The sequence below is a fragment of the Heloderma suspectum genome, chromosome 10, assembly GCF_057233095.1.
Source record: "Heloderma suspectum isolate Gila_16-S chromosome 10, 16-S_ref, whole genome shotgun sequence".
Taxonomy (NCBI): Eukaryota; Metazoa; Chordata; class Lepidosauria; order Squamata; family Helodermatidae; genus Heloderma; species Heloderma suspectum.
In genome coordinates, this window is record NC_139467.1 from 46,549,380 (window position 1) to 46,564,566 (window position 15,187).

Below are 15,187 nucleotides of genomic sequence, written 5' to 3' on the forward strand. Positions count from 1 at the left end.
TTCTCCTGGACCTTATCTGACTCTCTGGTCTGGGGATGGGGGACCTAAACTCCGAGGGATTTGGTTTGTTTCCCTCTAACTAGCAATTAAGAGACAGGCCTGAATAAGGTAGGATGGAAGGGTAAGTGGCAGGTGTGGTGATGTTGCTAAAATTACCCAAATCCTCCACAATAAGAGAATAGATGGGATCAGAAACATCTCTTTATCACCATGGAAACGAAGAGATAACACAGGAAGAAGTCCAGCAATTTCCATTCTCTGGAAAAGAAGAAAAGATACCTTTTTGTGTGTTATCATTGTTGGCAATGGACAATGCTTGGAGAGGTTGAGAGGTTTCAACAAAGCTGCTTCTGAAGCATTTTTTAAAAGGAAAAACAACAACAACAGGAATATAGGCAAGAATTGGGTGTTTGGTTGTTTCTTCTGAAAAATGCAGCACTTTCTAGTGTGAGTGGAACCATCAAGGGAGGAATAAACTGGAAAACAACAAAAATAAAAAATTGGGGGAGGCTTTGACTGCAACTAGGTGAAACAGAAATTGGAACTGCATGAAAACCTGCGAACAGGAGTGCCTCTCTTCTAGTCAGAAGAGTGCCAGCAAGAACTCAGAAGTAACGTGAGCTGCCCTTCTGTAGATCATGAATGTTAGAGACTCTGGGGGCTGAGCATTTGGGAGGGGGAGATGGAGCCTGGCTCCTGACCACTTTGCAAATGTCCTTGCTGCATGATTGTCTGACTGGATTTTTCAAGATCCCACCAGTGCCACAGAACCAGTCCTTGACAAGGCAGTTTGGCAGCTAACGCAATGAACCCAACAGGAAATTTGCCAAGGGCTTTGTGGGAACAAATGTCTCTACCTGGAAAAAGACTTTGGCTTTCGTCACATGGAGCTTTTATCCTGCAATTGAGATTGCTCATTCACAGAAGTTTGCAGGCTCCTTACATGATGTCGTGAACCTCCAAGGTGTTTCCTGCACTAAATGCCCTTTGCTCTGTTTTTAAATAGATTGCAGATAATGAGCTATCAAATTACACGTTGTGTTCTGCTTGAGTTCCCTCCATGAAAAGAAGAAAAGCAGCACGAAGAGGAGCAAGATCAATGAAAGATAATGCAAGACTCAGATACAGGGAGAAGGAGGGGGAAGGGGGTGGGGGAGAAGGAAGCAGGTGAAAAAGGGAGTCATTGTGATCCTGCATTTAAAACAGAAGCAGAAAGCCCCATTTTAAATGCAGGATTTTAGGCTGATGTAGAAATGCTCCTGCCCACACAGCAGCTGTGTGGGCAGGAAGTTTCAGTCTGTTTCCCGCCGCAGAGCAGAGCAGAGGAAGCTGCTCCAGCTGGTCTAGGGGCTATAGAAGCAAGCAAGCAAGCAAGCAAGCTCCCAGAGAGAGAGAGCGATCAGAGAGAGAGAATAGGGAGAGCAAACAGGAGTTTGTCAAGGGGGAGGCACTTAACAGGTTTTTTTTTTAATCCTTTGTTTTGTAACACACACTTCCATAACAGGGGACTCTGTTGTTAACCTCCAGTGAATATAGGACAAAGAGTGGCCGGGTGACCAGCCAGATGGGCGATTAAGAAATGTAAGGAATAAATAATTAAATAAAAGTGCAGGCTATTCCAGTACAATCAGAAAGCTAGAAACATAAAGAGAATAGAGACTATGGAAGGAAAAGTCTCTCCAATGGTGGTGACCTGCACGGTCTGTGCAATGTTTGTTTTCTTGCCTGAGATCAACATGGCCTACATGTGCAACAAGTGCAAGTTGATCATGCTGCTGCAAGAAAAAGTAACAGGACTGGAGCGGCGAGTGTCGACCCTCCAGGGAATAAGAGAACACGAAGAGTTCTTGGACAGAAGAGGGAAATACTGAGGTGAAGAAAAATGAAGTAGAGGATACTCCTTGGAAAAGGGTGACAGTTAGGAGCAGAAGAACTAGATGCCACTCTGCACCCATGGAAGCAGTGGAGCTATGGAAGTCTGGCTGGGTCCAGGAGGCTGTAAATTCCTCCTTGAGAAAGGGAATGGTGCTGGGCTCATAAAAAGAGGCAGTAATTAGACCACTCCTGAAAAAGCCTAACCTGGACCCGGAGGACATTAACAATTATAGGCCAGTGTCCAACATCCCCTTCCTGGGCAAGGTGCTTGAGCGGGTGGTTGCAGGACAGCTCCAGGCACTCTTGAATGTAAAGGATTATCTAGATCCATTTCAATCGGGCTTCAGGCCTGGTTTTGGAACCGAAACTGCCTTGGTCGCCCTGTGGGATGACCTCTGCCGGGAGAGGGACAGGGGGAGTGCGACCCTGTGGATTCTCCTGGACCTCTCAGCGGCTTTTGATACCATCGACCATGGTATCCTTCTGGATAGGTTCTCTGGGTTGGGAGTTGGAGGCACTGCACTGCAGTGGTTCCGCTCCTACTTGGATGGCCAAATCCAGAAGGCGATGCTAGGGGATTATTGCTCTATGCCATGGCAATTATGCCATGGGGTTCCACAGGGCTCTATTTTATCCCCCATGCTGTTTAACATCTACATGAAACAGCTGGGGGAGGTTATCCAGAGGTGTGGGCTGAGGTGCCATCAATATGCGGATGAAACCCAGCTCTACCTCTCTTTCTCATCAAACCCAGGTGAGGCAATGGCTGTTCTGAATCAGTGCCTGGGCACGGTAATTTATTTATTTATTTATTTAATTTATTAATCGCCCATCTGGCTGGTCACCCAGCCACTCTGGGCGATGTACAACACACCATAAAACAATTTAAAACAATAAAATTCTACCATAAATTTTTTTTAAAATACCCTAACCCACCCCAAATGCCTGCCTGAACAACCACGTTTTTAATGCACGATGGAAGCTCATTAAAGAGGGGGCATGACGGAGTTCCCTAGGGAGGGAGTTCCACAGAGTGGGGGCCACCACAGAAAAGGCCCTCTCCCTCGTCCCCACCAGTCTATGGATTGGATTGTAATGGATGATTGGAAGTAATGAATTGGATGAGGGCCAATCCAGACAAGAGAGAGGTACTCTTAGTGGGTGGTTCGTCTGCCCGGCTAGGTGATATTCAACCTGTTCTGGAGGGGGTTGCGCTCCCCCTAAAGGATTACATTCATAGTTTGGTAGTGCTCTTGGATCCAGAACTGTCACATGAGGCACAGGTGAACTCAGTGGCATGGAGCACTTTTTATCAGCTCAGGCTGGTATACCAACTACGCCCTTATCTGGACAGAGATGGCCTAGCTACAGTTCTCCATGCTCTGATAACTTCTTGCCTGGACTACTGCAATGCGTTATACGTGGGGCTGCCTTTGAAAATGGTCCAGAAACTTCAGCCGGTCCAAAATAGGGCAGCAAGATTGTTAACAGGGACTGGCCAGTGAGCTCATATTACACCAGTACTTTTCCAGCTGCACTGGCTGCCAGTCCATCTCTGGGCCTGATTCAAAGTTCTGGTAATAACATTCAAAACTCTTAACGGCTTGGGGCCAGGTTATCTGAAGGATTGCCTCCCCCCATATGTGCCTGCCCAGACCTTAAGATCATACTCAGTGGCCCTCCTCTGGGAGCCCCTGCCAAAGGAAGTGAGGCAGGTGGCTACTAGGAGGAGGGCTTTTTCTGCTGTGGCACCCCGGCTGTGGAATGAGCTCCCTAGTGAGGCTCGCCTGGCACCTACATTGTATTCCTTCCGGTGCCACGGGAAGACCTTTTTCATTTTCCCAGGCATTTTAGCAGTTTAGCTGTCTAAACTTTTAGCTTTGCTGTTTTAAATCTGTATTTTAAATCCCTGCATTGCTGCTAGGTTTTATTCCAGTTTTATTCTGGTTGTATTGTTATTGTTGTTGTTCAGTCGTTCAGTCGTATCCGACTCTTCATGACCCCATGGACCATAGTACGCCAGGCCTTCCTGTCCTGCGCTCTCTCCCGGAGCGTGCTCAAGTTCATATTCATTGCATCCGTGATGCTATCTAGCCATCTCATCCTCTGCCGTCCCCTTCTCCTTTGGCCTTCAGTCTTTCCCAGCATCAGGGTCTTTTCCAGGGAGTTTTCTCTTCGCATTAGGTGGCCAAAATATTGGAGCTTCACCTTCAGTATCTGTCCTTCCAATGAGCAGTCAGGGTTGATTTCCTTTAGGATGGACTGATTTGACCTCCTTGCAGTCCAGGGGACTCGTAAGAGTCTTCTCCAGCACCACAGTTCGAAAGCATCAATTCTTCGGCGCTCAGCCTTCCTTATAGTCCAGCTCTCACAGCCATACATTACTACTGGGAAAACCATAGCTTTGATTAGACGGACCTTTGTCGGCAAGGTGATGTCTCTGCTTCTTACTATGCTGTCTAGGTTTGCCATAGCTTTCCTCCCAAGGAGCAAGCGTCTTTTAATTTCATGGCTACAGTCACCGTCTGCGGTGATCTTGGAGCCCAAGAAAGTAAAATCTGTCACTGCTTCCATTTCTTCCCCTTCTATATGCCAGGAAGTGATGGGGCCAGATGCCATGATCTTCGTTTTTTTAATGTTGAGTTTCAAACCAGCTTTTGCACTCTCCTCTTTCACCCTCAACAAGAGGCTCTTGAGATCCTCTTCGCTTTCTGCCATTAGGGTGGTATCGTCTGCATATAGGAGGTTGTTGATAATTCTCCCAGCAATCTTAATTCCGACCTCTGATTCATCCAACCCGGCATTTCTCATGATGTACTCTGCATATAAGTTAAATAAGCAGGGTGACAATATGCAGCCTTGTCGTACTCCTTTCCCAATTTTGAACCAATCAGTTGTTCCATGTCTGGTTCTTACTGTTGCTTCTTGACCCTCGTACAGGTTTCTCAGGAGACAGGTAAGGTGGTCTGGTACTCCCATCACTTTAAGAATTTGCCACAGTTTGTTGTGATCCACACAATCAAAGGCTTTAGCGTAGTCAATGAAGCAGAAATAGACATTTTTCTGGAATTCTCTTGCTTTCTCCATGATGCAGCGAATGTTGGCGATTTGATCTCTAGTTCCTCTGCCTCTTCTAAACCCAGCTTGTACTTCTGGTAGTTCTCGGTTCGCATACTGCTGAAGCCTAGCTTGTAGGATTTTGAGCATCACCTTGCTGGCATGTGAAATGAGCGCAATTGTGCGGTAGTTTGAACACTCTTTGGCGTTGCCCTTCTTTGGAATTGGAATGTAAACTGACCTTTTCCAGTCTTGTGGCCACTGTTGAGTGTTCCAGATTTGTTGGCATATTGAATGCAGCACTTTAACAGCATCATCTTTTAGGATTTTAAATAGCTCGGCTGGAATACTGTCATCTCCGCTAGCTTTGTTGTTACTAATGCTTCCTAAGGCCCACTTGACTTCACTCTCGAGGATGTCCGGCTCAAGTTCAGTGACCGCACTCTCATGGCTATCAGGGACATTCAGATCTTTCCTGTATAGTTCTTCTGTGTATTCTTGCCACCTCTTCTTAATCTCATCTGCTTCTGTTAGGTCCCTGCCTTCTTTGTCCTTTATCATGCCCGTCTTTGCACAAAACGTTCCCTTGAGATCTCCAATTTTCTTGAAGAGATCTCTAGTCTTTCCCATTCTGTTGTTTTCCTCGATTTCTTTGCATTGTTCATTTAAGAAGGCCTTCTTGTCTCTCCTTGCTATTCTCTGGAACTCTGCATTCAGTTGGGTATATCTTCCCCTTTCTCCCTTGCTTTTCGCTTCCCTTCTTTCCTCAGCTACTTGTAAAGCCTCCTCAGACAGCCACTTGGCTTTCTTGCATTTCTTTTTCTTTGGGATGGATTGAGTTGCTGCCTCCTGAACAATGTTACGGACCTCCGTCCATAGTTCCTCAGGCACTCTGTCTATCAGGTCTAATCCCTGAAATCTATTCCTCACCTCCACTGTATATTCATCAGGGATATGATTTAGGTCATACCTGAACGGTTTAGTGGTTTTCCCGACGTTCTTCAATTTCAGCCGAAATTTTGCAAGAAGCAGCTCATGATCTGAGCCACAGTCAGCTCCAGGTCTTGTTTTTACTGACTGTATGGAGCTTCTCCATCTTTGGCTGCAAAGGACATAATCAATCTGATTTCGATATTGACCATCTGGTGACGTCCATGTGTAGAGTCGCCTCTTGTGCTGTTGGAAAAGAGTGTTTGCTATGATCAGCATGTTCTCTTGGCAAAACTCTATTAGCTTTTGTCCTGCTTCATTTTGTACACCAAGGCCATGCCTGCCTGTTATCCCGGTGATTTCTTGACTTCCTACTTTAGCATTCCAATCCCCTATGATGAAGAGGACATCTTTTTTTGGTGTTAGTTCTAGAAGGTGTTGTAGGTCTTCATAGAACCGATCAACCTCAGCTTCTTCGGCCTCAGTGGTTGGGGCATAGACTTGAATTACTGTGATGTTGAATGGTTTGCCTTGGATTCGTACTGAGATCATTCTATCATTTTTAAGATTGTACCCCAGTACTGCTTTTCCCACCCTTTTGTTGACTATGAGTGCTACTCCATTTCTTCTAAGGGATTCTTGCCCACAATAATAGATATGATGGTCACCTGAATTAAATTCGCCCATGCCTGTCCATTTTAGTTCGTAGTCGTATTGTTTAGTTTTAGTTGTATTGTTATACTGCGGTTTTAATGTTTTATATACATATTTTGTATTGTTTTATTGTGTGCTCTTTGGTTTTAATTTTTGTGAACCTCCCAGAGATCTTCGGCTGTTGGGCGGTATAGAAATTAAATTAAATAAATAAATAAATTGGAGGAATGTGTTCAGTCAAAGCATGAAGAACTTCATCAGGGGGGCTTTAAACTGAATCCTACAGGGTAGAGAGATGTAAGGTTGGGGATAACAATGGATGAAGGCTCATGCACCACAACGGAGAGAACAGGTCTTATAGCGCCCAATAATAGTCTTCAGAAACATGTCAGAAGAAAGACAGTCTATTAAGCACACAGTCTTTGATGACTATATACTAATGCCCAGAGTATGGGAAACAAATAGAACGAACTTGAAATCTTAATAGGGGAGGGAAATTATGACTTGATAAAAACGTCTATTTCTGCTTCATTGACTATGCTAAAGCCTTTGATTGTGTGGATCACAACAAACTGTGGCAAATTCTTAAAGTGATGGGAGTACCAGACCACCTTACCTGTCTCCTGAGAAACCTGTACGAGGGTCAAGAAGCAACAGTAAGAACCAGACATGGAACAACCGATGGGTTCCAAATTGGGAAAGGAGTACGACAAGGCTGCATATTGTCACCCTGCTTATTTAACTTATATGCAGAGTACATCATGAGAAACGCCGGGCTGGATGAATCACAGGTCGGAATTAAGATTGCCAGGAGAATTATCAACAACCTCAGATACGCAGACGATACCACCCTAATGGCAGAAAGCGAAGAGGATCTAAAGAGCCTCTTGTTGAGGGTGAAAGAGGAGAGTGCAAAAGCTGGTTTGAAACTCAACATTAAGAAAACTAAGATCATGGCATCTGGCCCCATCACTTCCTGGTGTATAGAAGGGGAAGAAATGGAAGCTGTGATGGATTTTATTTTCTTGGGCTCCAAGATCACCGCAGACGGTGACTGTAGCCATGAAATTAAAAGACGCTTGCTCCTTGGGAGGAAAGCTATGGCAAACCTAGACAGCATAGTAAGAAGCAGAGACTTCACCTTGCCGACAAAGGTCCGTCTAATCAAAGCTATGGTTTTCCCAGTAGTCATGTATGGCTGTGAGAGCTGGACTATAAGGAAGGCTGAGCACCGAAGAATTGATGCTTTCGAACTGTGGTGCTGGAGAAGACTCTTACGAGTCCCCTGGACTGCAAGGAGGTCAAATCAGTCAGTCCTAAAGGAAATCAACCCTGAGTGTTCATTGGAAGGACAGATACTGAAGCTGAAGCTCAAATATTTTGGCCACCTAATGCGAAGAGAAAACTCCCTGGAAAAGACCCTGATGCTGGGAAAGACTGAAGGCAAAAGGAGAAGGGGACGGCAGAGGATGAGATGGCTAGATAGCATCACCGATGCAATGAATATGAACTTGAGCACGCTCCGGGAGAGAGCGCAGGACAGGAAGGCCTGGCGTGCTATGGTCCATGGGGTCACGAAGAGTCGGACACGACTGAACAACTGAACAACAACAAAAAGTATGACTGAAGCTTGGTGGGATGACTCCCATGACTGGAATACAGCAATAGAAGGATATAACTTGTTCAGGCATGATGTAGTAGTAATGGGGGACTTCAATTTCCCTGATATTTCTTGGGAGACAAATTCTGCAAAACATGGCCCCTCCAAGAAATTCTTGACTTGTGTTGCTGATAACTTCCTCATTGTATTGCCCTTGCAGTAGGCTTTGAACTCTTTATTTAGAAGTGCCAAGATAGTGATAAATCAGATCCAGGCTTACTTACAAGGAGATACTTTATTGAGTACAATCAGCACACAGTCGTACACAATGGTTTGATCAGACAGCTTCTCTGAACCCAGAGCCATGGAGTAAAATGGATTTTATACCATACATGTTAGCAGTGAGGCAGCATGACAACAGCAAGCATTCATTAGCATTCGTTCCCAGCATAGGCATAACAATGCTTGGTCAGAAGGGAAACAGTCAGAGATTTCCCACTACAGACACCTGCAGCTTTGAGGCAAACAAGCCTCACTTCCCAGGCACATCTTGATAAGATACTCCACTCATTAGTATGGAATGTACTTGAGGCTGCTCTATCGCTCTTTGACTCCTCCTGGTAAATCAAGAGGCCTGTTAGGGAAAACAGCAGCCAACTGACCAAAGTCAGAGAGCATCTAAGCCCCCAATTACTAATAGTTTGGTTCAGAACTGGGGCCTTACACCTACAGAAAGTAGAGGAAGGAACTAGAGGATCAGCTATCCTTGACTTGATCCTAATCAACAGAGATAACTTGGTGGATAAAGTAGCAGTTACAGGAACTCTGGGGGAAAGTGACCATGCAGGGTGTCTGCAGAAGAATGATATACAAATGAGAAACTGCCCTGACAGAGTCCTAGGGGCTGCCTTCAAGGGGGATCTCCTGTGGATTGGGAATGTTTTGAGGTTGTTCACAGCACATCATGTCGTGGCCAGTGTGCTGCCAACCAGCAGCTTCCATCTTGAAAAGCCACATTATCTGAGAATCCTTTTACCTGTTGTTGTGTTCAGTTAAAGTGGCTCCCACGTGGTTCCACTGCAGTGTGCCGCGTTCCTCCAGATTAACTCCTGCACTCATAAAGAGTGCCTGCACTCATAAGGCCCACTGACAGTAATCCCTTTCTTCTCATCCATGTGGGAACAAATGATACCGCCAAGCGGAGCTACAAAGAAATCATGTCTGAAGCTTTGGGCAGGAAACTCCAGAACTTTGGGGCCCAGATAGTTTTCTAATCCATCCTTCCAGTAGTCAGAAGAGGGATAGAAAGGGAAAGAAAAATACTCCAGGTGAATGCCTGGCTATGAAGTTGGTGCTGGCGAGAGAGATTTGGATTCTGGAACCATGGGCTATACTTCCTGGAAGATGGGCTGTTGGCAAGGGACAGGTTGCACCTCACAAAGGCTGGGAAGAATGTGTTTGGCCACAGCATGAAGAACTTCATCAGGAGGGCTTTAAACTGAATCCTACGGGGAAGGGAGATGTAAAGTTAGGGGTAACAATGGACGAAGGCTCATGCACCGCAACAGAGAGAACAGCTCTAATTGCGCCCAATCATAGTCTTCAGACACATGTAGGAAGAAAGCCAGACCATGAAGCACATGGTCTTCGATGTCTATATACTAATGCCTTGAGTATGGGAAACAAACAGAACGAACTTGAACTCTTCATACAGGAGGGAAATTATTACTTGATAGGTGTAATGACACCTAAAGACACTTGACTTGGTGGGATGACTCTCATGACTGGGATATAGCACGTGAAAGATATAACTTGTTCAAAAAAAAACAGGAGGAACAGAAAGGGAGGTGGGGTTGCACTACATGTGAAAAATACATCTCTCTGCTCAGAAATACAGGAGGATGAGCTTGGTAGCCCCATCGAGAGCATCAAAATAAATGGAGCAAAGAATAAAAGGAACCTGGTGGTCGGAGTCTACTACCAGTCACCCAATCAAGGAGAAGACGAGGATGAAACTTTTGAAAAGCAAATTGCCAATGTTTCAAGGAAGCATGACGTAGTAGTAATGGGGGACTTCAATTTCCCCAATATGTGTAGGGAGACACATTCTGCAAAACATGGCCCCTCCAGGAAATACCTGACTTGTGTGTCGGCTAACTTTTTCCTACAGAAAGTAGAGGAAGGAACTAGAGGATTGGCTATCCTTGACTTGATCCTAACCAACAGAGATGACTTCATGAATAAAGTAGCAGTTACAGGAACTCTGGGGGAAAGGGACCATGTTATATTTGAGTTCTTGGTTGTAAGGGAAGCAAAATCAAGTGTAGTCAAACGCGTACCCTGGATTTTAGGAAAGCTGATTTTAATAAACTCAGAACAATGATCAGTAAGGTCCCATGGCAAGTGACGCTAATGAGAAAAGGAGCTTTGGGATGGGTGGGAGCTTTTAAAAAAGGAAATTCTGAAGGCACAATTACAAACAATTCCAACAAGAAGAAAAGGTGGAAAATAACAAAAGAAGCCAATGTGGCTTCACAAAAATCTTACAGATGAGATGAGAGCCAGTGTAGTGTAGTGGTGAGATGACGGACTGGGAACCGGGAGATGCAGGTTCTAGTCCCCACTTGGCCATGGAAGCTCACTGGGTGACTTTGGGCCAGTCACAGACTCTCAGCCCAACCTACCTCACAGGGTTGTTGTTGTGAGGATAAAACAGAGAGGAGGAAAATGTAAACCGCCTTGGGTTCCTTGCAAGAGGAAAAAAGGCGAGATATGAATGCAATAAATAAATAAATAAATACATAAATAAATAAGATGACCTGAAAACAAAAAAGGACACATATAGGAAGTGGAAAGAAGGCCAAGCTACAAAGGAAGAGTACAGGCAGGTAGCACAGACTTGCAGGGATGGCGTCAGGAAGGCTGAAGCTGAGAACGTGCTGAGCTTAGCGAGGGATGTTAAAAGCAACAAACAGGCTTTCTTCAGCTACGTGCATAGTAAAAGGCAGAGGAAAGAAATGGTGGTTCAGCTATTAAATAAGGATGGCAAAATGATAACAGATGACAAAGAAAAGGCAGAGGTGCTCAATTCCTACTTTGGCTCAGTCTTCTCCGAAAAGAGGGTCTATGACACCCCTGGCAAAGGCAAAGTGCAGGCTGAAGGGGCAGGATTGCAGCTTGAGATCTTTGAATGAGTTCAGATCTCCAGGGCCAGATGAACTGCATCCTAGGCCCCATGTAGATGGCATCGCTTTGACCCCCCCACCCGTCACAACTGCGCAGCAATGCAGCTTCAATTCAGCATGCCCTGCAATACACTCATGATGTACTTGCACTTCCCTAACACACTCGCCATGCCCGTTATTTTTGCTATTATACTGAAATGTGCAGCTGTGCAGTCCCATGGGTGTGGTGGTGCGACACTTCAGTGTAGGGATGTACGAAACCCCATTTACCTGGCTCCGCCGGGTTTTGCTGGGGGGGGAGGTGCTCTGTCCCTCCCCCTGGAATCCTCACCAGGGGGGAGGCACTCTGCGCCTCCCCCCGGAATCCTGGCCAGCTGGCTCCGCTCCACAGGGATTCCGCGGAGCCGCCAGCTGGCTCCACCAGCAGCCGGAAATCCGGCCACTGGCTAGCAGGGACACAAATGGCGGTGGCCATAGCTACGTTCTTTACGTAGCCTATCACGAATGTGGGGGGGGAAACAGACTGCAAATGGTGGCGGCGGCAGCAGCCGGTCGGAAGACCAGCCACCACCGCCACCGCCGAAGCCACCGCTGGAGCCACCGCCGTCCGGAACATCCGCCCCAGGTAAGTCTCGTCCCGGGGGGGATCCACGGGGGGGGGGGCGGGGGGCAGGCCGTTCCGCCACGGAGTTTGGGGGGCCGAATGCACTGGCATTCGGCCTCACCGAGATCCGTGGTGGAATTCTCTAACATCCCTACTTCAGTGGCTGTTTTGTATCTGAGGGGCTCTGCTGTGTTTTTCCATCCCTTTTAGGTAAAAAGTGGGTGTTCTGTGCTCTTTCAATTCCACCCCATCAGTTTTGGTCAGTTCTCCAGCCTGAGACTCTCACGATGGTTTGCACTCAGAAGCGTGAGCACTAGATGCCTAGCCATTGCTCCAAAATGGTGGCTGGAGCGATGTTGGTCCTCCCCCAAGACCCCCCCCCCCCAGCCCCTGGGTACTGAGTTCAAAAGCAACTGTTGCGAAGATATGAAGCTGCAAAAATGTGTGAAAGTGTGATTAAATAGATGAAAACGCCCCTCTCTGCCTCTGTAACTGCGCAGCTGTGAAAGGGGGAAGTAAAGGGGTATCACAGAGTGACGCAGGCATTATGCACGCCTACAACACACCCACTGCAAAATGTGAAGTCAATTTGGGGGAGGGACAGATGGCTTACAAACGTGGGGAAACCCATAGCAAACGAAAAACATCGGAACAAAATGACTCCTTGGAGCTCTGCATTTTCCGGGCAAAAACCATGGGTCACAACTGTGTTCATGAGTGGCCTCAACTTGCACCCACCCCAGAGTAAAATTCAGGTGTAGATGGGCCCCTAGAGTAATAAAGGAACTGGCATAAGAACCCTCAGTTGTGGACTGTGGACTGTGGGCATGCTGTGGACATAATATACCTCAACTTCAGCAAAGCTTTCGACAAAGTTCCCCAGGATATCCTGATTTGCAAAGTAGCTCAAAGTGGGCTAGATGAAACAACGATCTGGTGGATCCACAGTTGGCTAAAGAGTCGGACTCAAAGAGTGCTGATCAATGGGATCTTCTCAAACTGGGGATGGGTAACGAGCAGCATACCGCAGGGCTCAGTCCTGGGCCCAGTGCTCTTCCACATTTTTATTAATGACTTGAAGGAGGAGGTGCGAGGAATGCTGATCAGATTTGCAGATGACACAAAATTGGGCAGGATAGCTAATACCCTGGAAGACAGAAACAGAATTCTAAGTGGTCTTGATAGGATGGAGCGCTAGGGAGAAAACAACAGAATGAAATTTAATAGGGATAAATGCCAAGTTCTGCACCTAGGGAAAAGAAACCAAATGCACAGTTACAGGATGGGGGATACTTGGCTCAACAATGCTACAAGCTAGAAGGATCTTGGCATTGTTGTAGATCACAAGCTGAGTATGAGCCAACAATGTAATGTGGCTGCAAAAAAGGCAAATGGTCTTTTGGGCTGCATTCATAGAAGTATAGCTTCCAAATCCCGGGAAGTACTAGTTCCCCACCACTCAGCACTTGTTAGGCGTCATCTTGAGTGCTGTGTCCAGTTCTGGGCACGACAGCATAGTAAGAAGCAGAGACATCACCTTGCCAACAAAGGTCCACATAATCAAAGCTATGGTTTTCCCAGTAGTAATGTATGGCTGTGAGAGCTGGACTATAAGGAAGGCTGAGCACCGAAGAATTGATGCTTTCGAACTGTGGTGCTGGAGAAGACTCTTACGAGTCCCCTGGACTGCAAGGAGGTCAAAGCAGTCAGTCCTAAAGGAAATCAACCCTGACTGCTCATTGGAAGGACAGATACTGAAGCTGAAGCTCAAATATTTTGGCCACCTAATGCAAAGAGAAAACCCACCAGAAAAGACCCTGATGCTGGGAAAGACTGAAGGCAAAAGGAGAAGGGGACGGCAGAGGATGAGATGGCTGGATAGCATCACCGATGCAATGAATATGAACTTGAGCACGCTCCGGGAGAGAGCGCAGGACAGGAAGGCCTGGCGTTCTATGGTCCATGGGGTCACAAAGGGGTCACACGACTGAACGACTGAACAACAACAACAAGACAAGCTGGAGAGGGTTCAGAGGAGGGCAACAAAGATGATCAGAGGACTGGAAACAAAGCCCTGTGAGGAGAGACTGAAAGAACTGGGCATGTTTACCCTCGAGAAGAGAAGACTGAGGGGAGATAGGATAGCGCTCTTCGAGTACTTGAAAGGTTGCCACAGAGAGGAAGGCCAGGATCTCTTCTCGATCATCCCAGAGTGCAGGACACGGAATCATGGGCTCAAGTGACAGGAAGCCAGAAAAACGTCCAGACTGTCAGAGCAATACAACAATGGTACCAGTTACCTAGGGAGGTGGTGGGCTCTCCCACACTGGAGGCATTCAAGATGAGGCTGGACTAGGGATGTCAGAGAATTTCGCGGTGGCAAAACGATCTGCCCCCCCGCCCCCCCCGGGACGGGACTTACCTTGGGCAAATCTCTCTGGTGGCGGTGGCTCCGGCAGCGGTTCGGCGGCGGTTCGGCGGCTGCCGCCGCCGCCACCATTTCCAAGTTTAAAAAAAAAAAAAACGTGATAGGCTACGTAAAGATTTACATAGCCTATCACGGCTAGATTTTTAAAAAATACCATGATAGGCTACGTAAATGTTTACGTAGCCTATCACGGCTGAGTTAAAAACAAAAAACAAAAAACCGCGCGTACGCAAATGGCGGCGCCCATGGGCGCCACCATTTGCGTTCCTTATTTTGGCACGTCTAGTCTACGTAAACATTTATGTAGACTACGGCGAAAATAAGGGGAACGCAAAAATAAGGGGAACGCGCGGTTTTGTTTTGTTTTTTAACTCAGCCGTGATAGGCTACGTAAACATTTACGTAGCCTATCATGGCTGACTGCAGGGACGCAAACGGTGGCGGCTACGGCTGCTGCCATTTGCAGACCCGGCCGGCAGGATTCGCGGCAGGAGGGACGGGGCGCCTCCCCCCTACCGCGAATCAAATTTCATAAAAGGTGACTTTCGTACATCCCTAGGCTGGACAGCCATCTGTCAGGGATGCTCTGACTTGGATTCCTGCATTGAGCACGGGGTTGGACTCGATGGTCTTATAGGCCCCTTCCAACCCTACTATTCTATGATTCTATGATTCTAATTTTTCTAACAATTCCTGTTTTCCCCTTGTTCTTCTCCCCCCCCCTTTTTTAAAGATGCAGATGAGATGAAGAAGATGCCTCTTATAAATGACTTAAAACAGTGTTTCTCAGGCTGTGGGCCAGGAGCCACCAGTGGGTCTCACCCCATTTTAGTTGGGTCTCAGTGCTTCAGACT